This window comes from Biomphalaria glabrata, chromosome 17, assembly GCF_947242115.1.
Source record: "Biomphalaria glabrata chromosome 17, xgBioGlab47.1, whole genome shotgun sequence".
NCBI lineage: Eukaryota > Metazoa > Mollusca > Gastropoda > Planorbidae > Biomphalaria > Biomphalaria glabrata.
Genome location: NC_074727.1, coordinates 13,577,626 through 13,604,835, shown reverse-complemented (window position 1 = coordinate 13,604,835; position 27,210 = coordinate 13,577,626). Strand labels below are relative to the sequence as shown.

The 27,210-nt window shown below is 38.5% G+C and overlaps 1 protein-coding gene across 5 annotated transcripts in view; it reads right to left on the bottom strand.

Moving 5' to 3' along the window:
* Positions 1 to 27,210, bottom strand: part of LOC106061566 (calmodulin-A-like) — a 313,065-nt gene that overhangs the window by 178,688 nt on the left and 107,167 nt on the right. The window contains exon 2 of one of the 5 annotated variants that reach the window (XM_056016324.1): positions 18,686 to 19,137. The exons of 3 other annotated variants lie outside the window; for them this stretch is intronic. The gene's annotated coding sequence lies outside the window, so the exon portion shown is untranslated. Of the gene's footprint in view, positions 1 to 8,249; positions 8,405 to 18,685; positions 19,138 to 27,210 lie in introns of those variants that run through there. One more of the 5 variants, XM_056016316.1, reaches the window with a different exon arrangement.

Sequence of the window (27,210 nt, the reverse complement as noted above, 5' to 3'; positions counted from 1 at the left end):
CACCTAGAAACGTCGAGCGGCGTTCTGTCCGGTTCGAGAAGGCCAGTAAGGACCCTATATAAAGAGCGGAGGTGTCGCAGTCAAGACAGTCGAGAAAAGGGGCTCAATACAGCAAGGTTCACGGCAGGGGTTCAGAGCCCGGTTCACTACAGTCCGGTCGACTACAGCACAGTTCAGCGGTGTGGTTCTGTACGGAGCATTACGACGGTTCAGTGCGGAGTACTATCAAGTACAGTTGAGACGAACGGCGTCTTGATCTTGGTCTGTGATCGAGTCCGACACAACGAGCCTAGTGTGTGAAGTCAGTCCTGAACTGTTGAACCCAGTGAAAGCCCGGAACGAGACGGAGAGGCTAGTGCAAGAGTTGATACGGCGGAACGGTGTTATCGAAGAGGTATTTGTACGGTCTTGTGTTACGTGCTGCCAATTGTACAGTATTGGCTGTTATTTCTTCAACTATTAAAGTGTTACGTTACTTTGGAGCCCTGAGTTGTCAAGTTCTTTAAGTTGGTGGTGTATGGTGCAGTTTGCAGAGAGCCTGGATAGTGAGATTCGTAACAGTATATATGATTTAAAGTCTAAACAAAAAAAAAATAAACAACAAGATAAAGCTCGCTGTACTCATCCCAGATCGCTTAATAACAATGTAAACATTTTCACACTTTTAAGATTCTTTCTTCATACTGTTAGGCGCTTCCACACTTTGTCTTATGCAGCTAAGTCATACGGAGGTAACACTCAAATCAAGAACTTCAATAACAAGAAGGTAGTCGACGTTGATAGTAGTTATAGTGAATGTTATAGTGAATGTTGAACAAGAAGTTTAAATACTAACGAAGGGAACTGTCGAATGTGATCAAACTAAAATCTCTACGTTCATAATAAACTGCCTCTCTCTAAAGCCGTCAAAAGTACTCTGTTTACATTTCGCTATTCTCCCTCAAACCCGAGTCTTGTTTTTACTAGTCCCCTCATTGTCTCGAAGTCAAAACTTCACCAGTTTACGAAACAAATAACTAATTCCTAATTCATCTGATAAACGACGTGAATTAAGAATCGACCCTAAATACTAGCTTCGCCTATTCCCTAGAGGGTGGGGGGGGGGGGAATATTAACCACCTTATTTGCTGGCAACATCTGCATGTCAGTGACCTTCTATTTTCAGCATGCCAGTGACCTTCTATTTTCCCGCCTGACAGCTTTCCTTTGTATCGTCTGTTTCGCCACCTCATCCTGTGACACGTTTTGTCGATCGGGGGAAGGAGGGTTAACTACCAACATCTATTATTAACGACGACAACAACGGGGGACAACCGCTTCGCAGTAGACTTTGTTTAGCCAAAAGTGAATTCCCCTCGTTAATGTCTAATGATGTCGAACATGAACTGTTTCTGTTTTTTGTTTCTTTTTTTTTTTTAAATCTATTTTTCTATAACACCCTTGGTGTTGTGTACGGCTGAGACCACACAAAGGTTACATAATTTCTCTAGCAATGTTTACTTACATATCTGGTGTTCTACACGTTAATTTTAGAATAAAGGGGATAACTTCGATATCAGGTGCTCTGAATCTTAAAGAGAACCAAGGGGATATTCAAATTAAATATATAAAGACTTTCCCCCATTAAAAATTAAATCAAAAAACGGCTAACATATTTTAAATTTTAAATTAAAATTAAATGATTCACTTTCAGAAAAGAAAATGAAGCCGTTGACCTAGATTGTGCAAAGCTGCAAAACATGATGAAATGAGATTTGTAATAACATTTCTAGTTTTATGAAATCAGAACGGGGCGGATGAACACAAAACTAATGGCGGCTTGTTCCATTTCTGGTCCACTAAATATCTCCTTGATCTATCTACAGACTCAGTGGCAGAAGGCGTATGTAAATCCCAGCCTTTATTTATTTTTGGACAACCTTTTCTTCGTGCTCACTCTGTGCCTTGACAGATAACATTTGACAGTGCGTTAGGTCTTCCAGTAGGACCAAACCAGCTCAGCCTTCGTCTCGTCACATTATTGAGGAGCTCCTCCTTTTGACAGCCAGAGTGTTAACTTGTAAAAGTGCACACTCGTTTTTCTGTTCTTGATATCTGATAGGCAACATTTCTCTGTAGTATTTTATCTCAAAGGCTTGAATTCTTCTTTCACCCTCATAGTTCAACTTTCTCAAACATACTGGACAATATGGTAACGAAGAATACAGTTTTAATTTTTTTTTGGACGCGGATATAACACTTTCAGATTTTCCAGTTTCCTAATGACAGCGGATTCAAAGTTTAAACGGATTTTTATTTCTTGTATTGATCCTCCATCTCAGGGCCGGCCTTAGACCACTGCAACCTATGCGGCCGCAGTGGGCCCCGCGCTTTCATTGACTCTATGCTTATCCCTGCCCAGACTGGGCTCCACGCAATCCATTTTGCATTGGGCGCATCTCATGTTATGTTATACCCTGGGTACCTCAATGAGAGTCAACTTCTAATATTTGGACATCCGTGTGCAGCATCTGTCCTGTTGGATTTGGTTCAACACCGTCATCGGGGTATGGCAGCCCTCGAAGCATGTCAAACACTCCTGCGGATGTCCTAAAACCTTCTCCAATCCGGTTGTTCAGAAGTACTGAGCGATTCGCATTTTGGTTTAAGGCTTTGATAACGTCGATAGTGTTTTTATCTATGTCAGACTCCCTCACCACTTGCCCACTCACGACCAGGCAGCCCATCCAGGTCAGTTTATCCAGCAATACAATTGCCTCGCAGACAACAAGAGAGTGAAAAGAGAATCTAAATCGACCACCGTCTGCGCTGGATGTGGCAAAATATGTAGGTCGCAGCTGGGGCTACGTAGCCAAGTGAAATATCGAACTCTTCATGAATTTTCGGGCTCGAAGTAAAGCCTTATATATTTACATTTACATTTACATTTACATTTACATTTACATTTACATTTACATTTACATTTACATTTACATTTACATTTACATTTACATTTACATTTACATTTACATTTACATTTACATTTACATTTACATTTACATTTACATTTACATTTACATTTACATTTACATTTACATTTACATTTACATTTACATTTACATTTACATTTACATTTACATTTACATTTACATGTATATCTATTGTTTATATGTCAGATTGAAGGGTAAAAAGAAAAGAAATTCCGAAAGACGAGCTGACAGCTTTCAATCTAAAACTTACAACGAAACAACTCTCACGTACAACGTGGTCTGACCAAGTGGAGGACTTCGTAATTGACCAATGTGTTGTTTTTTTGTTAAATAAATGTCTTTTGAAATGTGTAATTTGTATGTCCTTTGAATGATAACAAATCAAAATCAAATGCTGCTTGAGATCAATATCACGTGACCATAGCTAGAATCCTATTTCAACTTGGCGATTGATTTTTTTTTTTAAGGCTTCGATACCAAACATTGGTTCGAACTTTGCAAATGACTGAAATGAATTTATGATGGCGGGTGAGAGACGGGGCGGGGGGTGGGGCGGAAAGGGTAACACGTCCAGAAGTGGAGGAGGGTAACACTCAAAGAGTCCAATAGTGTGGGCGTAGCCGGAAGTTATCCGTCGCCAATCCAAACGTAGGTGATGAAGGGGTGAGCTATTTTAATAGTGCCAGGCTTTAGAAGGGACTTGATACCTTGATAGCAGAGGAGGGGGGCTTTTTGTTGTTTTATTTTTCAAAGTAAAATACAGTGTTAATGTGCAGTATCTGTCACGTGATGTTTATGACCTGGACACAGTCCAGAAATTTTTAGACAGTGTACTGTTATCAACATGTACACACACACACACACACACATACATACACACAGATATTAATTGTACGTTAGTGGACAGTCATATTGAGTCGTTGGTTTTTTTAGCGGCACCCAAAAGGGGAATAACCGACATCATTTTTGTGTAGTCTGTCTGTCCATCCATTCGTCCGACCCGTTTAGATTTCATAAACTGGAAAAGATTGAAAATCCAATATCATGATATTTTAGATCTTTCAAAGATGCAAAAGATTACTTATTTTCTTTTCTTAAAGCGAAAAATTTTAATTTTAAAATCAACTATGTAAGCTATTTTTTCTCAGAAATATACCATTTTTAGTACGTTTCACAATTCATAGTATAAAAGACATAACCGCCTGCTCAGTAAGAATGAAACAAAACTACAATGTCCTTTATATATTTATGCAAACGATTTCAATGTTTTGTTAATTTTGTTTTTAAAATTTGTGTTACTAAATAAAGTACTTTTTGTTATACTAGTTACTTATATTTTAAACAAAATATTTCCTTTTTTTTTTTTACGAGAAAAAATCTAGTAGTAAAAAGTAAAGTTCCCCTTTCAGACCTTGCGGTCTGTAGGGCAGATGATGTAAAGGTCGTCATTTTCTGTGGCGAGGGTTTCGTGTGGACAGGACAACGACCAACCGCCTTTACTTTTCCGATGTCAGGTACCCAATAAAAATCTAGTTAGTATGTAATTTTGTTTTCACCTGGGGCAAGTTTCGGGAAGGGGGAGGGTACCCCCGTTAGAAATTGATCCAAAAGGTCATTCCATCTGAACAAATTCACACGTGAAGTGGTAAATACATGATTACATCAATGAAGGCAGCACTAGGAACCCATTTTTTTGTTTCTCTGTCTCTTTCTCGAAAGTATTTATGGTCAGTGAATGTTTTGGATCAGTAGTGTATCGTCAGCCCGCACAATTTACCACCCAGAAGTCGACCTCTGCGATCATACTGGCCAAGTAGCTTGTCAGCCTACTAACGCGGGAGAAGCACACTGGCATAATGAATATCAATTTATTTTCAAAGATGCTTTCTCTCTCTCTCTCTCTCTCTCTCTCTCTCTCTTTCTCTCTCTCTCTCTCCAACAGAGCCAGGCGGCTAGTTGAGAACAGAAGGATGGATTATAGAACTTAAGAGTCGTTACGGTAAGCATCTATTTGTTAACTCGAGCGGGAGGCTTAACCAACAAATCCATGAAAATAATAGAAGATGGTTGGGGGGGGGGTATCTAGAACTACAAAAGGACTCGGGGGAGGGGGGGGGTCTCTATCCGCCGCCCCCCCCCTCCTCTCGTCCTGACTCAACATCACAATCCAAACTTTGACGTCATGTCTCAACATTTTTTCCCTCCTTCCTCCTTACTCCACTCGTCAGTCTTCTCACCCTCCCATTCCGTTTCTCTCTCCGCCCCCCCTTCTCTCTCTCTTTACTACGGAAAGCCAATGCGCTGGTCAAGTTCGAACCGACTGGCCCAGTCGTGGTTACCATGGCAACGTTTATAGGCATCCCGTTGGATTGTTTGTCCCCGCGGTTGCGAGCTTGGAACCATGTACCCCTCCCACACACGCACACACACAGCCGCCCAGACACATCTCCCCTCCCCCTTCTACCCACCAACCCACTCACCCAACGACAATCGTGTAAAACGCGGTGTACACACGTACATGGTCTAATCTTGCTTAGCGTCAATTACGGAAACAATTGTGCGAGTGTGCGCGGCCGCGCGCGTGTGAAACAAAATAAAAACTAATTATGAGAGAGAGACACACACAGAGTGAGATGGCTTAAAATTTCGAGATCTATTTTTGGATATTATACCAGATTCCGGACAAGCGTACACATTTGATGTTCTCTGACCGATTGGACAGCATGTACAGTACATAATGGGAGAGAAATGTACGTCAGAGGCCCCAGGCCCCATCGCCTTTGGGAGACCCGCGATAAAGAATTTTAGACACCGTTAGCCCATCATACAGATATACGTGGCAATGATTTGATACTCGGCCAGGGCCCCGTGCACTTCTAGGGCCGCCTCTGCTTCAATCCAATACTTAGGAGAAGTTTGAAATGAAAGAAAAAGACCATGAAATGTGGTCTTCTCTTTTTAGTGAACGCTTTGACTCGTTATGTCTTGTAATGATCATTTCATTATTTGTTAACCTTTTTTGTTTCATGAAATAAACAGATATATTTGATTGATGATTTCCTCTAGTAACCCTGACAATACACTTAGAATTCATGAAGGTAAACTATCATTAAAATTTTAAAGAAATTATTCGAAAGGGGCCTTAAACTTAATGTCACTGAGCCATCCATTAGAGTGATTAGACTATGATTAGACCACACTAGGATCTCATTAATGGATGGTTCGACAAGCATTCATGGCGATAAAGCCATTCATAATATGATGCATTTTATTTTTGGTAAGTCCCGTGTACTAAATAACAGAATTGTTGATAAGCTATAGGCTTTTAAAATGGCATATTGCTTTTTTGTTTGTTTTGCTCCGATATTGTTTGTTTATGCTGAGTAGTCGGTATCGTCCAAGCTCTTCTGTTTATATCACAAAATATGTGCGAAATGGAAGTGGTGTCAGACTCTCAGCCTACGACTTATTTAAAAATAATAAAGGGTATTAAAACAGAGTTGATAAGATACTTCAAAAATAAAACCACATTATAAATCAATTTAAACAACAAATCCACAATCAAATTGGTGGAATGTAGCACAATAAATGTGAAAAGCAGTTTTGATTTCTGCACCTCTTTCTACTCTGCAGCCCAAGAACGCTTCTTGAAATATCTGGATTCTAATTATTTCCAAGTTTATTTTTAGCTCTCATAGGCCCTTATTAGCTATATATACCTTTACCACAATCATTTAGTCGTTTAAACAGAAAAAAATTGTAGCAAAACAACTTTCGATGTCAAAGGCAACCACTGACACATGCTTTCACGTGACTTTCGAAAACTAAATAACAAAATGGCGTCCTGGCCAAACATTTTTTTTTGATATATGTAGGATGGGTGGCTGAGGAGCATATACCGCTTGGCTGTCTATAAATGGGCTCGAGTTCCAATCCCGAATCGAGCTGATGTGTTGATTAAAGACCTCACGAAACCTTCAACTAAGGCTAAGTGAAATGATTCCTGCATAGATGAAAAGATTCTTGGGTAACTTTCGGACACTAGGAGTCTAACAGCAGACAACGATTTGGTATTTCTAGAAGACGTCTTCCTAGAATGACTAGGGAAACAGAATGCTTATCTTAGGCTCCAAAAAGTGACAAGAAAAAAGATCATTATAGTAATTATAATGAATCTTAGCTCTTTAACTTTTGAGTCGTGCTGCGTCCTAGCCCTTCTCAAACTTTACTGACGGTGACACGATTTTCGGAACATCGCCTCATCGGTTTTTTTATCTGTTGATGGCCGGGCGATGTCCAGCTCTGATGTAAACACTGAGCAATTGTCAAAACTTATGTTTATAGCGTAGAGAGGTATATGTCCACACTGTTCAAATACAGCAGAACAATAAGTAATGGAAGCCGAAGAAGTGTCTGGAAAAATGAAAACAAAAAGTCTGTCGAACCAAGACACATTTTTGAAGATAAATGAACCAAGAAACATTTTTGAAGATAAATGAACCAAGAAACATTTTTGAAGATAAATGAACCAAGAAACATTTTTAAAGATAAATGAACCAAGAAACATTTTTAAAGATAAATGAACCAAGAAACATTTTTGAAGATAAATGAACCAAGAAACATTTTTGAAGATAAATGAACCAAGAAACATTTTTGAAGATAAATGAACCAAGAAACATTTTTAAATATAAATGAACCAAAACACATCTTTAAATGCAGATGATCCAAGAAATATCTTTTAAAACAGTTGAACCGTGAAATTTCCTTTAAAAAAAAACCAGATGAACCCTGAAACATTTTTAAAGTCTCTTGCCACGGATGTCGTGTTTGTCGATGTGAGCCTAGCCTTCAGTGAACTGCACCTGTGTCAAACGACAGTCGCTAATTCTAAGCATGTCTTGCACATCGCTTAAAGTCATGAGTCACATGATCAAGTCTCAGAATTGAAAGCCTATGTTGAATAGTCTAAAGCGTTGGCAACACGCACATACTAGCTTACAACAAGCATACATACAACAGACATACATACATTAACAGACACACATACAACAGACATGCTTAAAAATACATGTATTCTAAAATTAAAAGTAAAAGTACATGAAGTAATTGATTACGAAACAAACCTAACATCGAACAAAACAATCAGATTATTTTTTTTTAAGTCTCATTTACTTATTATTTTTAGAAAAAAATCCTTAAAAAAAATGAAATTCAATGAGTCACTTGATATATGACTGTAAATAAATGAGGTTTCCGTAATTATACAGTAACAGTACTTACAAGGTGAAAGGTCGTAGTAATCACTGGATCAATGATGACTGGTTATCGATTAGTTTATTGCTACGCAAATAGTGCAGTGCCAAAAAAAAAAAGTAGAGCCACAACAAAATGTCCGTTCACCACGAGTTCGACTCTGAACTATGTCCTGAAAAAAATCACATTTATAGATCACACTGATCACATGTATAGATCACACTGATCACATTTATAGATCACACTGATCACATTTATATATTTATACAGTGTCACGTTCGCTAGGACCAGGAACAATATTTTCCGTTGTCATCAAATCTCCGTGACCTATTGTTATATTTGAAACAAGCATGTGATTAAAAAAAACACGTTTTTTTGTTGTTGTTTTAGAATGTTATGTTTTAGAATGTTAAGGTTACACTTTAAAACGCAAAACGTTACAATAATGAAAAATAAAATGATTATCGATTTTTTTTTTATTAATCGCAAAAAGAAGTTGATAAATATTGTGCTGTATAAATGATTATGTTTTGAAGACGTTTTAACTTCTGAGAAAAGCTTAGTTCTTATTGGTACAACGTCCAACCGCGGCGGCAGGTTCAATGAACCGTAGCACCCCCAAAGAACTAACCAGAGACACAAGAAACGTGAACTACCAAAATGTAGTTCGATTCTATCAGTCCAAGGGAAGTAATGATTCTAAGTGATTCCCCCCAGAGCCAACGAAGCAAAGAACTGCTGCACAGAATGAGCCCTAGAGCTTCGCCTTTCTCACGTGGTCTTGCTTCATTCCTGTTTGGGTTTTTTTTTATTTCTCGTATAAAGAGGGAGTGGGGAGGAATACAGAAATCCACTGGATCATTTTGGGGAGGGGGGGGGGAGGTAACGGCGAGTTATCGATCACAGGATTTTTTTTTCTCCCGCTTCTTCAATCGTATGTCATCGATCCGGGCGCTCTATCCTGTATGCTTGTCTATACCCCCTGCATGTCAGCGTTTCCATCTTAATCCGTTCTACGCTCCGAGGGCTTTAAATTGTCAACAAAAGTCTCGCTATTTAAAAGACAAACTCCCCCCCCCTCCCCCACAATAGTTCATAAAAATTTGTTTTATTAATTCAGGTCATGAAGTAATAACGTAATGTGTCCACAAAAAAAAAAAAAAAAACACCAGAGTAGAAGGTGTAATTTTTCCGTTCCTTTTTTTACAGTCTCTGCTTTCATTTATTTCCTCCAACGTTGCCATGGTAACAACCATAACAATGATTCTGAAAATAAAATGCGTTCATCCTGCAATCCTGATTTAGCTGACCATTTTTTTTTCTTCTCTTAATTAATGACTTTTTTTTTTTTACACGCAAACGTTGGTTCTTATCGGTTGACAGGGGCGTTTACTCTTCTTGATTACACGTGACATAATGACTAAAAAAAAAAAGTAAAATTAGTCATGAAATTTAATGTTCTAAAGGCAGTTTCAGTGGCCAAAATAACAACAAGGAGGTCATGTCGCCAGCAGTCTAAAAATAATCAGGTGTCCATTAAAACTATTTAAACCTGAGACAAGAGGTTTGACTTGAGACCCTTTGGAAGCCGATGATTGTGTATTTGTTGAGACACTATCTAGTTGCACCCCCCCCCATCTCGTGTTTACCCCTCCCTACATGTAGTTTCTCTGGATGTAATGGAGTTCAAACGAGTTTGTTTACTTCTATTGATTTGCTATTAGCAACGTCGTCGAGCGAGACTAGAGTTAAGACACACTGGACACACTGGACGCACTGGACGCACAAAGATGTATAATTTAAGGGGGGGGGCTCCTAAACGGTGGGGAGTGGTGGGGAGCGGGTGGCATAGATCTGGAAACAATAAACTCGTCTTTAAACATGTATAAAGACAGGGAGTAATGAAGAAAGACGGTCGACAAATCTTGCTTGGTGCCCGAACGGTCCAACAGACTAAGGGATAGGTAAAGGTAAAGGTAAATGTAAAACAAGGATTGTCTTTATGTATTTATTGTGGAATAACAAGGACAAATTCAAGTGTTTGTTGAGGGAGGTATACTGAACTTAAATGTTGCCACCTATGGAACAGAAAAAAAATTGTCTCAACGGAAAAGTTTAAAGAAAATTTGATTCTTCAGTGCTCATGAGTGTGCAGAAATGAGTATGTATATGTCTATGGTATATGTGCAGAAATGAGTATGTATATATGTCTATGGTATATGTGCAGAAATGAGTATGTATATATGTCTATGGTATATACCTTTACAAAAATACTTGCTTTACTATGTCCACCGGATACACACAAAACAAACTAGCTATTTATAGTCTTTCGTCATAAATAAAACTCTCCAATGGGAAACGTATATTTAGAACATGATTTTATTTCTTTCTTCTGCGCAATAAATCGTGACACGTGACATAGACGGCGTGGCTCTGTTTCGCCAATGTGTACAGTTGTATGTTTACGCTACAGTTGCTCTTGAAAAAAAAAATGCGCTCCTTGGTCAGGGCGACTTTCTTGAATGCAGAATTAGAAAGAAAAATCCCAGCCATGAAATTAAGATGATACAGAAGGATTCTAGCCAGGAAATCGAGATGATACAAAAGGATTATGGGTATCATCTACAAGGACAGCATCACAAGGAAATCCAAAACAGGATCACAATGATGATATGCCCCAATGATAACCCTCTAGCCGTTGTAAAAAAACAAACAAAGCAAGCCAAGTTTGTACGGCCATATCACAAGATCAACAATCCTCGCAAAGACCTTTATGCAAGAAACAGAACCAGGGAAAAGAAAGAGAGGCAGACCAAAGAAATGAAGGGAAGAATGGACAGGCCTGCTATTGAAAGCGACTCAGGCAAATAATAGAGAGGAATGGAAGGAACTGATCTACAGATCGTGTATGGTGCCCAATGACCCAAAATGACTGACAGTTGAAAGTAGGTGAATCAAAGAAATGTCTGCTGCAGACCAAGCGTGTAGCAAATATTCAAATGACAAAAACTTAGCAGAATATAAACACAAGTATATGACCAGTAGCTAATTTTCTGTGGTCATGTGTCAGACCTGGACACTCGCAGACCAGTTAAAAAACTTAAATATATTTTTTTCGGGGGGGGGGGGGTTGTCAAAATCTGCTTTAAAAAAAAAGAAGAAGGAATTATTTGGCTCGCCTTCAATGTTTATGTTCATTGTATCCCGCAGCGCGCCGCCTCTGTCGAAACTATATGTTGTAATCGTATTAAGTTTTGTGTTTATTTTTGTTTTTAATAACTTGTGACGCAATACAAAAACCGTTACCGTTTTTTTTTCGCTTTTTGTCGCCGAGGAACTCCCCCCTCCCTCTCTCTCTCTCTCTCTCTCTCTCTCTCTCATATAATCTTCCGCTAGATCACTGTCCCGCCCTGAAACTTTCCCGCTTTCACTATTCCCGCTCTCTTTGTGTCCTCGCGTCTCTTAAGTAAGTGTCAATATACTGTCCAGGTCGTGAAGTACGTACGATGAATCGATGGCAGAGTTTATTGGAGACTTCTGGTCAGACAGAGCACATTATCCTAACAAAGAATCGATCAGTACCCACATTCTCATTTTATCTCTACGGGTCTTCGGCAGTCATTTTAAAACTAAACATAGGCGTAGACAATATCGCCGGTGTCGGCGCCACAAGTTCGTATCTACAATGGGGTCCTCATTGGGCGCCTTTTTTGTAGGAGGCGTGGTAAAGGAGACGTCCCCATATAATGGACGAGAGTTAAGGCGAGGACAGTCTTTGTCGAGCTCAAGTTTGAACTAAGCACTCGTAAACTTTCTCCAAATGTGCCATTTGAAATATTTTAACCGATACGAGTTATATTTAAACCTAGACTAGTTGTGTTTTGAACCTAGACGAGTTAGATTTAAACCTAGACAAGTTAGGTTTAAACATAAGCCTTTGTTTAAACCTAGACGAGTTGGGTTTAAACCCAGACGAGTTGTTTTTCTTGAGCCACAAGATGTCATGAGCTTTATTTTTGAGCGTTGGGTTGTTCAGACTATCGATTAGACTTTTTGTCTTCCAAAGTCACATACCACCCACAGGCTGAGAGTGTCTCTATATAAACACACTGAAGATACAGAGCGTAGAATACAATTGTTTTTCCACGAGTCAAATCTCTTCAAACTCAATCCGTCGCAATAAATACTACAACGACAAACACTACTGACATCGAACACCAATCACAGTTAGAACTTTCTGTTTCTCCGTGACCCGCATATCTATTTACGAACTCTTCAAGGACTTTTACATTTCTGCTTAAAATATGTCCAATATTATAGAAAATTAATTAATTAATTGTCCTATTGGTTACTTTTTTTTTTATTGATTCATGTCTTGTCTATGTCAATGAATAATAGTGCGAAGTTTCAGCTTGATCCGAGAATAGGTGTGGGAGAAATAACGTGCACTTTTTTTTTTACCAGACAGACAGAAAGACAGAGTTGATATAAGCTTTGTAAAAAGACTAGGAAGTCATGAGTCTTAAAGACAGAGTTGATATAAGCTTTTTAAAAAGACTAGGAAGTCATGAGTCTATGTCGGTGAATATTTCGTTCCAGGATGTTCACCATTCAGCCGAAGAGGAGGAGGAGGTGTAGTGAAATAAAAATATACACAACACCAATCTATTTAGCGAACCCTCACACACACACATCGAAAACCCTTTCCCACACAATTTAGGTCATTTCACTCACATCATCGGGACTTGCGAAGCTCTTCCTACAAGGGACACTACCAGTAACAAAAGGAAACGATGCAAGGACACGATGAGCAGGTCGTACACTGGCCGAGACGCTTATTGAGGGCGGGAAAGACGAGAGCCACGTTCGGCTGTGTACTTGTCCATTAGACTTCAGGAGATGTCCAAGTGATGAGAAACAGCGATGAGAACAGCGTCCAGGATGTCAGGCACTGGAAAGTTCAAACACGAAAGCGAGGGGGGGAGGAGGGAATGTATGATTTGAAGATAAAGGAAACAATAGCGTGAGAAGCACGTGCGTAAGACAACGCAGCAACACCACTCTATGCCCCCCCCCTTTCCACCACTAAGCCTAGAGTCAACAAAACCTATTTGGAAATATAGAGATAAAAAAAAAATCATCTCATCAGCATTAAGTGGAACGCACTGCAGCGCCTTTCGCACCAGTTTAAGTAAATTGTATCAATCTGCCCCCAGGGCCTCATAGACCACAATCGAATCACTGGAATTCTAAAGCCGGCATAGTTCGACTTTTTGAAAGTTTTCTTTTTGTTTGAAACAGATGCTTTAGATAGGCATTGAATCGTGACATTGTGATGACATTATAAAAATGTCACTTGTCATGTAAGTTATTTTAACTGGTGACTGTTTCTATTTAGGGGGAGGGGGGGAACATATGTTTAAATTCAAATATAACTGAATTCTACGGAACGTATATTTCCACTGTAAACAAATGTATTATAATAATAATTATAATAATCGATAAACTGAATATATAAATGTGTGTGAGTGTGCTGCGTATGTTTATACAAAGGGTTAGGATTTGATTGGGGGGGGGGGAGGGGGGTTAAAAAAAATCACCCTCCCCCCAAAAAAAAAAGTTATGGATGCGCCGGTCGGTGTGTGTGTGTGTGCGTGCGTGTGTGTGCGCGTGTGTGTGTGTGTGTGTGAGGTTTGGTTTTGCCGTATCAATGTTTATATATCAAATTGCGGAACTTGCGAACGCTACTTATCAAAACGATTCCCTGATGCGGCTAGGTGGAGTAGAGGCCGCCGCAATAGGATGAATTATGAAGATAGAATATGTCCATTTTGTAGTATGAAATATCTGTTGATATGTGAGCATTTTAAATTATACAGAATAAGATAAGTAAAAAAATATGACTCCAGGCCAAATGTTGAAAAATTAGCTGGAATGTTAAATTCTAGATCTGTAAAATAATGAAAAACCTCAGTCTATTCATAAAACTAATTCCACCATTTTTATTTTTGTAAAGTTAAATCCTGCTATATAATTTTATATTACTATTTTAATATAACTTTATTACATTATTGACATCATTATTCTCCTATTGTGTGTTGCTATGTTGATGGCTTGGATTGTCATTATGTGTTAGATAACCATTTCACTGTTTGTGAATCACGTGATCAGATAGTTGAGCTATAGTTGTTCATTAGTATTGTTATAATTTATATTACCACTTACATTATTATTACTTTTCATTTTGTTTTCAACTGGATAATGTGTAGATTGTTATTATTTGTAATTTTGACTGTCTTTGTAACACTTGTGCTTCGTGGCAAAACACATACAATAGTTAAATTGTTGTATGGTCTGTTGTTCGTGCCCCCCCCCCCCACACACGATTTGACTGTCCTTTGTTTTGTTGTTTTTATCTTCAGTTCACGATAATCTCTCATTTAAAATGTTTTTTTTAACCAACTGCTGCCACTAAATCTGTAAACATGTAGCCCTAATAATTTGTCTCTTACCATGCTCTCAAGGGCCAGTGGATGTTGGCTGGGTTAGGGTCACCTTGGCCACCAAGGCATTCAGAATGAGTCGAAGCGAATAAATCTCGTCATGTCGGAACCGAGCAATGGAACTCAATTGAGCGGCACAAGGTGGATGATCCTGACGTCACTTCAACGCGAGATAAAAACTAATGGACCGAGAGGTGTGCCGGACTTAAAATCGATGGCAGAGGGCTCCTGCTTAACAGGCAGCATCCCAGCAAAATAGAACCGAACCTCGGTCGACTGTCTTAAGCTCTGTGTGCAAAAGTATCAATGAGTCATATGGCAGCACATTACGGGCCGGATATAACATGTGGGTGGTAATTTGGGCCTCTGTTTATCTAGGCAAATATAATTTAAAATTTAAACTTCACAAGATACAGTTAAACCTAAATATATCAGCTCCATGTAAATCTCGTCATTTTCAATTTTTTCCGTTGCGCATTTTGCCCGTCTCACTATTCTAACTTTCTTTTTTTTTTCCCCTCGCATCCACCATCACTGACCTCTATAACCAATCTTCTCCCGTTTCATAAATTAAGACTTCGATACAATGAATACGACAATGTCCTGATTAGAGAAAGTTTTGGACCTGCTCTCTCCATCATTTTAACAGTCCAGCAATCAATTTCGATAGTAGTTATACTTGCTTTAATGGATAAAAGCACAAAATAGGGTCTGGCGCACCCCTTGTTCCCGCAACCTGTACCGCTTCTGCTGTGTCTGTCACAACGAACGAAATTCGTTCGAACAATCTAATTAGTGGTGGGCCAGACTTAACAAGTTGCAGATTTTGGGTAGGCTTTAAAACACAGATGGATGTTTGGCTTCAAATCAACTCCTTCCCTTGCCATCTTTAAACAACCCCCTTCCCTTGTCTTTGTCAAACAACCCCCATCTCAAACAATACGCTTGTATTTCCCAGCAGAGTTGACGACGACTTAAGCGATGTACACGACGAGAAGAAAGCGAGGGCGATCAGCTGACGACATCCTGGTCAGCCCATGGTGAATATAGTAGCCTCAGTGTTTCAACCAAGAGAGCCCCACTGGCTAGTCGTAGGTATTGAAATGCAGGTATTGAAATGTGGGTATTGAAATGTGGGTATTGAAATGTGGATATTGAAATGTAGGTATTTAAATGTTATTGAAATGTGGATATTGAAATGTGGGTATTGAAAAGTGGATATTGAAATGTAGGTATTTAAATGTTATTGAAATGTAGGTATTGAAATGTGGATATTGAAATATGGATATTGGAAAGTGATTATAAAAATATGGATATTGGAAAGTGAATATAAAAATCTGAATATTGAAATAATGAAACTGACCTAGAGATTGTTTTAATATTTGGAAAGAGAGATTGGAACTGCTAGTAACTTGTACGCCAGGACATTGGACAACTCGATGCAATCGTCATTGAGAACCACATTTATAGGAACGGTGTAGTCCACAATACTTTGAAGGCAGCGCAACAACTCGTCAAAACATAACGTAGTTTCCCCTCTTGTTAATACATTTCTTGGCACTCACAAAAGCTCCCACAATTAGTCAGTTCAGCACTGGCTGCACAGCCGGCAAATTTTCACACGAGTTGGAGCCAAACAGAATTAGTATAAAATAGTAGTAGACAGCCAAAGTGGCACATAGTTTCCCACTCATGTACACATATGCCAGAGAGAAAGTGAGACGCTGTTGTAATTGTAATCCTATAATTGAAATCACAAGTGCACACAAAACAATACAAGTATAGAGGTTATAAGAATGTCTTTTCACTCTAGGTCAATGAGACGATTCCTGCTACAAAAGATCTTTGCTCCTCTCGGTCAGATGCCATCCGCTTAAGCGTATAGAGAGACAGGCTAGCAGACTTGTTTGCATTCTCTTCTGGCAACATGTGTATGTGTGATTGAATGATTTTTTTTCCAACGAATCGATCTGGTCAATAATATTATTACATTATTTGTTTTTGTATTCTACAATTACACCGGCGTCTCACGTTCTCTCTGGCATATGTGCACATCGGTAGGAAGTTATGTGCCACTTAGGCTATTACTATTTTATACTAATGTATATAATAATTACGGTATAATTATTCTGGTTCGTGTACGCATGGAAAGGATGGTCCTGGCATTATAAAATGTATGTTATATATATATATACATTTAATACTTTAAATTGTTTTTCATATCGCATTTATTTTGTATATTTGTATTCCTGGGATTATGTAGCTAACCCAATCTGATGAATATGTGGGCTAGGCTTAAAGACTCACTGCTTGAGTAGATCGTGTGAAGTAAAGATGTGTTAAGGTGTAAGGCAGCGTGAGAGATTTTTAACTTCGTGAAACTGCTTTCAGATATAAAATCACGACATCACTCTGGATATGTCGATTAAACCTTCGAACTGTCCCCGAGAAAGACTGGCTAGAAACTGGAGAAAAGATTAGACACTAAGCCTACATATGCATACTTGAGATCTTTAACAAACCTCGCGAGAGATCAACAGGGCCCGCGCAAAGAGCTCGTTCGGTGAGCGCTGCTCCACGTGTCATTCCCGCGAAGCACTTGACTGAAGAAACAAACGCCGTGGAATGATTAGAAATGACGTGGATTTGCAAAAACGTCACAGGATTACGTCCCGCATGTGTGCACGCATATTCGTGTCACCTACCACCAAAATAACGACGTAATCAAGAGAAGTGATAAGAGGAAAATGCTCGCGATTTACGGGCTTCAGACTTTCACAGTGTCATGATGTGGTTGTAGCTAGCTGTCAGCAAAGTGATGTCACTCGTCTGACGTGCACCCTCAAGATCACTTACAGAGACAGGTGACACGAGTTTTGAAGCGTCAGCATTAATTCATTTGTCAATTAGTTGCTTTTGCGTATGCTTTCTAAAGATAATGACATCTTAGTAAAAAAAAATACTTTTAAAAAAAAAAGCTTATACGAGGAAAGAGGTGCACATTTACAGCCGTATCTCTTAAAACTGGAAGGTTTATTTCCTTTTTTCTATATCAAACAAAATAAATTAATTACCACTAATTAGTTAATTAACTGTTACATTTTTTGATTGATTCCTATTTTGTCAGGGACGATGGTGAATTATGCAAAGTTTCAACTTGATCCGAGAATGGAAAGGGGGGAGACATAGCGTGTGCAAAATGTGTACCAGACTGACGTAGTGAGTTGATATAAGGTTTGTGACGATGGCTTTAATGCAACTGTACTTGTACTTCTGAATAAAAGAAAATGATGTATCAAAAATGTATACACGCGTAGTTCTTGTAATAATTTTGGTGAATATAAATATAAATATTTATGACCATCAAATATATGTATGTAGGCCTATGTATGTATGTATGTATGTATGTACGTATGTATGTATGCATGTGTGTGTATGTATGCATGTAAGTATGTATGTATGCATGTAAGTATGTATGTATGCATGTATGTATGTATGTATGCATGTATGTATGTATGTATGCATGTATGTATGTATGTATCTTAACCTATAATAAACAGAAAATTACAAAAATGGAACAGTTCTATGAGTAACGATGTGTTAAATAATTAATAAATATGAGTTTGGGAAAATATTTCAATTGAAAACAAATCTTTGAAAATGTTCTTTATAACGAAATTAGTAGAACATCGCTATATGTTCGTTGTTGTAACAGAGTCATCGCTATCTGTTCGTTGTTGTAACAGAGTCTCCATCTGTTCGTTATAACAGAGTCTAGTTTAAGAGCCCTACTGAGTGCCCCCAGCACCAATGATACTAGTGTTATATTATACAATATTTGCTATACAGAATTTTGATATAGGCATGTCTCAATCATGTCTCAATGTATGTTCATAGACAATACTTAACAAACAGTGACCAGTCACTAGCTGACAACTACTCGACATACGTAAAGATTACCTTTCAGGTGTCCACGAGCTGCTCCGACTATCCTGGACGAGGGCTGGCAGAAAACGCAGCAACACAAGATTAGACTCCCGCAACACTGGCGCACACTCCAACAATCAGAAGAAGAGAAACTAAAACAACGAGAGAATACGACTGCTATGTAATCCGTGCGCAGATATCCAGCCCTGCACTAGTCAGGAGATGCACGCCTCTGTGTTCTCCCTGTATCCGCCTTCCGTAGCTCCAACAATTGGCTTCCGAGCTGATGTCAAGAAACAAAACTATTATTGGCTCGTTTACTTTGTGCTGCATCTAAAATCCAAAGTCATTCGAATGTTACGTCAAAGTGCTCGGTTATTATAGACTGTACGCTCTAGAGCGTGGGGGATTAATGCTGAGCCGCTTCTAGACATATAAAGCCCTCAAAGGTATGGCTCGGTTTATGTCCAGCGCTAGAAGGACTTCTAAGAATAAGATTGAAATTTAAAAAAAAAATTAAAAAGTGAAAAGAAAAACGTCAAAGCATACAGAAAAACAAAGGGGGGGGGGCAAGAAGACAAACTACATAAAGTGATAGGAGATAATAGTTCTATTGATATTTCTTGGGTGGACATGTGTGTGTGTGTGTGTGTGAGAGAGAGAGAGAGAGAGAGAGAGTGTTTGTTGGGGTTTTCTTTTTTTTTTTTGTCTCTGGTTCTGTTTGCAGAGGAGACTGTTAGATGACATTGTAACACTTTGCAGTTCTAAAGGTTTTAATCGTCCAGTCTTCGTCTCGACCAATCGGTTGTCTTACTCTCTAGCCTCTTTGCTAGCGCACTTTCTCAATATCCTTCATGCTATCACTTTTTATCTTCATAGTTCTGTATATCCGTCTTTTTCTCTCAGTATTTTTCTCTATTTCTCTTTGTCTGTCTTTCTCTCTTTCTGATTTTCTCTGCCTCTTTCTGCCTCTCCCTATCTCTCTTTCTCTCTGGCTCTCACTTTCTTTCTTGCTCTCTATCTCTCTTTATGCTTTTCTTTCGGTCTCTTTTCGACTAACTCCCTCTCTTTCTCTCTCTCTTTCTCTCCCTCGCTTTCTCTCTCTCGCTTTCTCTCTCTTTCTCCCTCTCTCTTGCTCTCTCTCGCTTTCTCTTTATCTCTCTCTCTCGCTTTCACTCTTTATCTCTCTTTTTCTCTCCATCTCTCTTTGTTTCTTTCTCTCATGTTACTTAAAGTGACAAATACTCTCCATGTATGGAAAAGACGGGCGGTAGAAGTTCAAACCTGCAGAATGACACTGAGTCGCAATACACCCAAACAACAGGCCACATAGCGAGGGTCATTGACTTCTTCCGTTTGTTGCCAGGGAGTCCTAAACTGGCCAGACACACACACACACGCACACACAACCAAACACAATTCAAGCCCAGTTAAAATAAGCAAACAAAAAACTGCTAAGCTTGTGTCATAAATGTGTGCTGCATTTTCAATTTCCACCCAAGGTAATAATCAGAAAAGATAGTAACTGTCACAGGCCTATAGGGCAAGATTTTCAACCTGGCCTTGAACTTTGTTTACAATAGTCGACTTCATTCACTCATGCAAACTAAAGATTTATTCAATTTAACATTAACGCAACGAAACAGTTACTCAGTTGTTTTGTGTTTTTTTTTTTTAGATTATTATGATGATCGGTCACCAGTGTTTCTCAAACGATTTAGACTTCGAATAGTATTACCTTCTGAACACTGTGACAAATATTCCTCCCTTCTTTCTCGCACACGGGGAGTAAGTTCAAACGTAGAGAATGACACTTAGACGCGAAACATCAAAACAACAGACCACATAGCGAGGGTCATTGACTTCAGTTTATTGCCAGGGACTGCCAGTGACACTTGACGTTGTCACACTGTCCTTCGCTGTTCATCAAAACAAACAAAAAACTGAAATCTGCAGAGATCACTTCGAATAGGGTTCTCAATTTTTATTTGAAGTCTCAGCAAGGGAACGTGATCTAGGATGAGGATATGTGGAGGGCTGAAATCATCTAAGGGGAGCTATCAAATCATGTGTTGTTGTTTTTTTTGTTGCAATATATTTTTTTTTTTTTTGTTAAGATTTCTTTACATGCTGAAACAAATGTATGAATAAAAACATGTTAATTTTAAAAATGTAAATAACGCAATGCTCTGTTCTGAAGCATATGTTGTTTTCAGATATTTTCAAAATGGATGTCTAGTGAGTAACATCTTTCTAGCGGACACATGTTAGTAAAATACGTTCATAATTTTCAAAAGGAAGATTTATTATTATAAACCGCAAAGACAGACAAGGAAGGAAAAAAAAACACTGATTTGTGTAACGATTAGTCAAATAAAATTTCATATTCCAGACATATAATTTCGGCCTCAGATAAATGTGTAATATTTTGTGAAAGGAGCTGTAATTAATTACATGGTAATTCTAATTAGTCTTCGTTTTAATTATTTTGTAAACCTTTAGAGTAGGAACTAAATTAATAGTAAAAATATATTATTATTATTATTATTATTATTATTATTATATTTCTTCAATACGTATATTAAGTCGGTCTGTCTGTCTGTCTGGATGAAATCTTGTACACATTATTTCTCCCATTTACTGTTCAAGTTGAAACTTTGTGTACAATTATTCACATTTGCTCCTAACAAAACAGAAATACATCGAAAAACTGACCATTTATTTTATCAATTAGTCATAATTAGTTAATTGCGCTTTAGACGAAGAGAGTACTAGCTAAGGGAAGATAAGCCTTAAAAAATTGAAGCTAACAATAGATAACTATAAAATCGTTATCTTTTCATAAGCACTTGACTTGCTCAGGGATTAACCAGTAAAATCAAGGTCCTTAACCCTCGAGTTCGAATTCAAGTCAAACATTTTTTTAAATTGCTTTTATAAAGCCATCACGGAAACCTTCTCCAAGATATTCCCCTCCCCCCCCCCCCCCAAATGGTTTGGACTATAGCGCATTGAACATGCTATAAGAATGACATTGCGCTTAACAAAAAAGAAATTAGTAAAAATATTTCCAATCGCACAAATTTATTTTTTGTTAGTCTACTCTAGATCTATAACAAATTAATTACACGATTGATTAAAAATAATTGATACGGTTACACTTCATGTAAACTTTGTTTTTTAAAAATGTATTTGTATACCCTACTTGCTCTAGTTTCTATTTGGGCTTGTCTTATACATTGGTTCACAGGACGTGATTTTGAGGAATTCCAGAGCTGGGCACCGGTCAGAAAAAGTTTGGTAACCACTGCAGCAAGTTCCCGTGGATCATCGCCATCCCGAGCTACATCATGTCACCTGTGGAGCCCGGAGCGAGGGCTGACAAGCCCGGGGAGGTGGGGTAAAAAAAAAGGTATGGGGAAATGGGATGGATGCAGTTCTGTACAAACTCTCCGTCACCGGCCCAACCTGGTGGGCCCTGGGGTGGTCGATATCTTCAAATGTTATCCTTCTGTGTAGACAGATTATTTTATAAGGTTAATGAATTATCGATTGCGTATGTCGTCACTGAAAGCTATCTGGTGTAGAGTTCAATCTTTTAGGCAATAATGTTAGGAAATTATGGGGGGAGAAGGAGGGAAGAAAGTCGATTTATTGCGGGACTTTTTAAGTACATTGATGGCATATTGTATAGTCTTCATCTTCGGCAGATCTCTGGATGTGTGACTAGAATGAAGTTATTGCACTTGATAACATGATTGGTTTTCTTTTAATGCCCTTTTTTTTTCAGTCGCTACAAATATTCTCTTAAATGCAGGCAAAAGCTGACTACTTCTCTCCCTTGACAGCCCAATTCTGTAATTCTTAATTAGTAGCGATTTGTCAGAACATTTTTTGTTTTTCATTTGGTTTAATCAAAGAAAAAATATGAGCTGCTAGTAAGTCACCGAGATCTGATTCTTGGGTCATAGTGACACACTTTTTTTTTTACTTTGAACACCAGAATCATATCCAACTTAACGGGGTCACACAAGCAAACACTTCCAGGACATCAATGTCGTTTACGATTTAAAAATAATAATAATTAGCCTCCACTTGAAGGTTGAACTAAAACACAAGGACACCCGAATAGAATGTTCCAGAAAACCCTTTCTAGGATTTAAATCTTCTTCTTTTTTGAAGTAACGTCTGTATCATATAAGATAAGATAAAATAAGATAAGATGTTACTACAATCTGATAACTCGTTCTGTCATTGTATAGCCAAAGGACAAGGTCAACTTACAAGGTCAAGAAAAAGTAAGTTCTTCCGATATGACCTCATAATAGTAGAAGTCACCCTTTCTAAGGATTATTTATCTCTTTACCTTTCTAGTAGACTAAGATTAGATTGAGATTTAGATTAAAAGGAGTTATAGGCCACTTGTAATAAAGAAAACTTTATTAATTTGTTATGAATATATAGGGTGTTTATTCGATTGAGAATGACATAATGTTAAACGAATGCATGCCTACGAATATCGATCCATATTAGGTTTATTCATTTTTGCATAAAAATTAAAATTGTTCTTATGTCTCAGAAAGTCGCGATACCGTTACCATATACAATTTTAAAAATTAGCGCCGTCCATGAACCGCACATTTCTTCATTCAATTTCTAGGACTAAATCGTACAAATACTCCTTCTTTCTCAGTACCATTAGAGCATGGAGCGGGTTGCTTGAATCCGACAGGAAAACCAACGAATCAGTCGAAATCAAGACCATAATTAGCATATATAACTAGATTGATAGATTCACGTAGCATGTAATTATCTTCTATTTTTTCCTTGTAATTTATAAAATACATGTGGATCTAGGTTAACCTAGGACTAACGTTTCATAGTATTATTTGAATCTCGATCAAACCTCGTAATGCGAGATGTATACTCTCGCGCGTTTTGTTCTCGGCCCGGCCAAGCTGCATTCCCCCCCCCCCTTTTGTGTTCTTTTCTTCCAAAAGCTCAGAATTTAATGCCAGTGTTTTGTAGTGGCCGGTCAAAATGACCGGCCACGCTGGCCTCTTGACATTACTACTGTACCCCCAAGCCTGATGGACATAATCGATCTGCCAATAGCTCCCGCCTCCACATGAAAGAGAGACTGGATAAAAACCATTCCTGGTTAAAAACTGCAAGCAGCAGAGGTTCCTCCCCTCAAGAAGAGAACATGGCAAGCGAGTTATTGGGGGGGGGGGGGGTTGGTGGATCTAGAAAGAAATTTGAAAAAAAAAATTTGGTTTTTGATATGAGAAGTCAAAGTATCACAATAATTGTAATTTTAAAAAACGTGTTTGGGTATGGCCGAAAGGCAGCGGAGATTTGAATTCAGAGTTTTCCTTCTCTAAGGTGGGTGAGCCGGCCAATTCTAACGAGACCCTCCTCTCCTAACTGGTTTAGGATGTGGTTTCTCACCTTTACCCCTTCCCCTGTCAGTGATAACTGTTACGCCGGACTTCATAGTTCTGGATTGCAGTCTATTGAATATTACAGTGCGTAACTTTAACTGCTTCTTTACTTTGTTTTAAACATGGTCTGTATGAAATTGCATAGTTAATGCATAAAAATAAAAACAACACTTTTACTTATAAAAATATCAAATAAAAAATTGATTGCATTGATTTCGAGCACAACAAGGGAGCTGGTGAAGTGGAACTTTTTCAGAAACGCTTTTAGTTTTTAAGATAAAAACACACACACACACACTCACACACACACGCACGCACACACACACACATAAGCAACGTTTTCCAAGGGTGCCGCTAAGGGTGTGGTCTCTAGAGACAGCAGACCTCTGAAGGTAAACAAGATTTAAAAGAAACTGACCATTGGCTATGTATTTTTTAGGCTCCTTTCTCAAGCTTCTTTCATTAGGATATAATGGCTGCCCTCATAACTCGGTGGTTCGCATAACGATTATGTAGCGCCTTTCAGACACACGCACTTAATATCCCCCCCCCCCCACAACTCCGCCATTACCCGAAATTGTTTTGACAATGACTTGGAGCTAAGGGGAAATAATTGGCAAGGGGACGCTGACAGGACGAATTTATTATTAGAATCAAAGCCACATACATATTTATATTTACGTGTATGTGTTTCGGAGTTTCGTTGCACTGTAGGATATATGTATGTATATAAGTATATGTGCAGGATGTCTCCATTCTGCGTTCAAATCTCCCACATACATTTCTACTATGAAAGATATAAATTGTTTGTGGTGAAGAACTCTCTGCATAACATTAACACGAATAAGCATTCTCATCCTCCTTAATGCATTCTCCATTATAGAACCAAGCTTTTAAGCAGTCTATTTGCCTTCTGCTGAGATTTCACCCGTTTTAATGTGAGAAATCAAGAGGCTAAAAGCCACCGCTTTAAAATACTGGATGGATGGAATATCCGAAACCGCTGACAGAATCATGGACAAAAATAATGCTGTTGACTTATTACGTTTAAGTTTCGTGAAAGTTCAGAGCTACTGGTTGCCTAAGTCAAATCGGAATTCGTCAATTCTTGGGAGCAGACGTAGAGGTCACAGGTCATGATGTTCTAGCCTTGCAAAGCAAAATGGGTAAGGGGGGGGGTAGGAAGGAAAGGGGCTAATTCTCTGATTGCAATAGGCCAGAAAAGCTGTCCATGCCTAGACTGCCAACATAACGTGGACACACCTGGCCATGTTATCCTGCCTCACAGTGGCGCCCACTTAGAAACGATAGTAAGAGGAAGCAGCCAAGTCAAACGGGTAGCGAAACAAGACTCCCGTGGGAGTGCCTAAGGGGTGTGAGAGTGTTCCCATTGCACGTCTTGGGGCTCTAAAAGAGCTTCCATGACCATGTCAACAATCCAGTTGCCGTTCTTCAATGGGGCGTTTCATTAATGGCAAGCCCCACACAGTTAGCCTGGTATAGAAAAGGAAAAGGCAGTGGTTCACGTTGTGCTCGGTCTTCGGCCGCGAATCCGGTGTGACCGAGTCACTGGAAACGACAGCGTCAACCTAGACACTTGTAATTATGCGAAATTTCAACTTGATCCAAGAATGGGAAGTGGGTGAAAAAACTGTAAAAAAAGGAATTAAGGGGAATCACTCCACATTTATATCTACATCTCTCAATATGTAGCATTTATTTCTCTTATCCGATACCAAACAAAATAAGTAAGTACCAATAATAAATTACCAAATATGTTACACTTTTTATTGATTCATGTTTTGCCAGCTACAACATATAACATATGTATAGGTTCCAACTTGATCCGAGAACGGTTGTGGGAGAAATGACGTGTTTAAAAATTCGTACCAGATAGACAGATATAGTGAGTTCATATAAGTTTTTGTAATAGACTGATCAAAGCTCTGATACAGCCCGACATCTAAGTTTTTCTATTCTCCCTAAGAAATCTTAAGTTATCGACGTTTCTGGTAAATAAAAAGATTGATCTCCCCTACATTATTTATTTTTCTATGTAGAAACTCGAAGCTACAAGAAGCAAGTGTGTAAAAGAAATACCTTCCTGTTTACATTTCTATGGTAACCTTGAAGCTTACACCACGTGACAGGCTTAAATACACACTTTAAGATTGTACCATGTATATAAGAAGTGTAGGCTATAATGAAAAACAAAAGATAGAAACCAAAGACAAAGATACTTAAAGGAAAGACAAGAGAGAGTGAGAGAGAGAGTTTAAGAGATGCAAACACGTCAAGACAGAATAAGAAAGAAAGAATAAAAAGATGAGAATGAAACTAGAAAGTAAGCCGCCATTTATTACAACTATCTACTAGAACAAAGAGGTGCTCCCTCCTCTAATGGAGATGCTTCTTCCCCCAACACGACTCGTGAGACAAAGATGTTTACACTAAAAGACAAGCCTGGTGGCAGGAGAGTTAACTCTTTTTTCCCTCACATAATTCTAGCCTACTAACCCATTTATAGCGTCGTGTAGGACATTCCTTCGTGGACCAAGGGAGGAAACTGTTTATGTAGAATATCTAGTTGTTATACAATTTTCACAAGGTTTTCATTTGTTTTTTTTTGTTTTTTTTGTTTATGCTCTATTCAGATTGCACATTCGTGGGCACTTTGGATGCGGTTCCAGAAACGATTTTCCTAGAAATTTGACAGTGGATGTAAATCTATGGGAAAAGAATAACTAGCTATTGGGCCACACTAGGAAAACTCTTTATGGTCGTTATCTTTAGAATCTATCATTAGAATTTTCCATTGTTCCATTTTTTAAAAATAAAAATTCATTAATTAATAGGTACCCCATTTAGACCTTGTGATCTATAAGGCAGATGATATAAAGGTTATCAGTTTCTGTGGCTCACGTTTAATGAGGATGTCATGTGGCCAGCACAAAGACCAACCGCCATTACTTTACCCCAACTAATGTCTCAGTTGACTCAGAGGCACCCTTAAAAAAAAAAAAATTCAGCATTCACCAGGATTTGAACCCAGGACCTTTGGTTCGAAGCCAAGCACTTTATCACTCAGCCTCTGCGTCTCCTCATTAATTATTA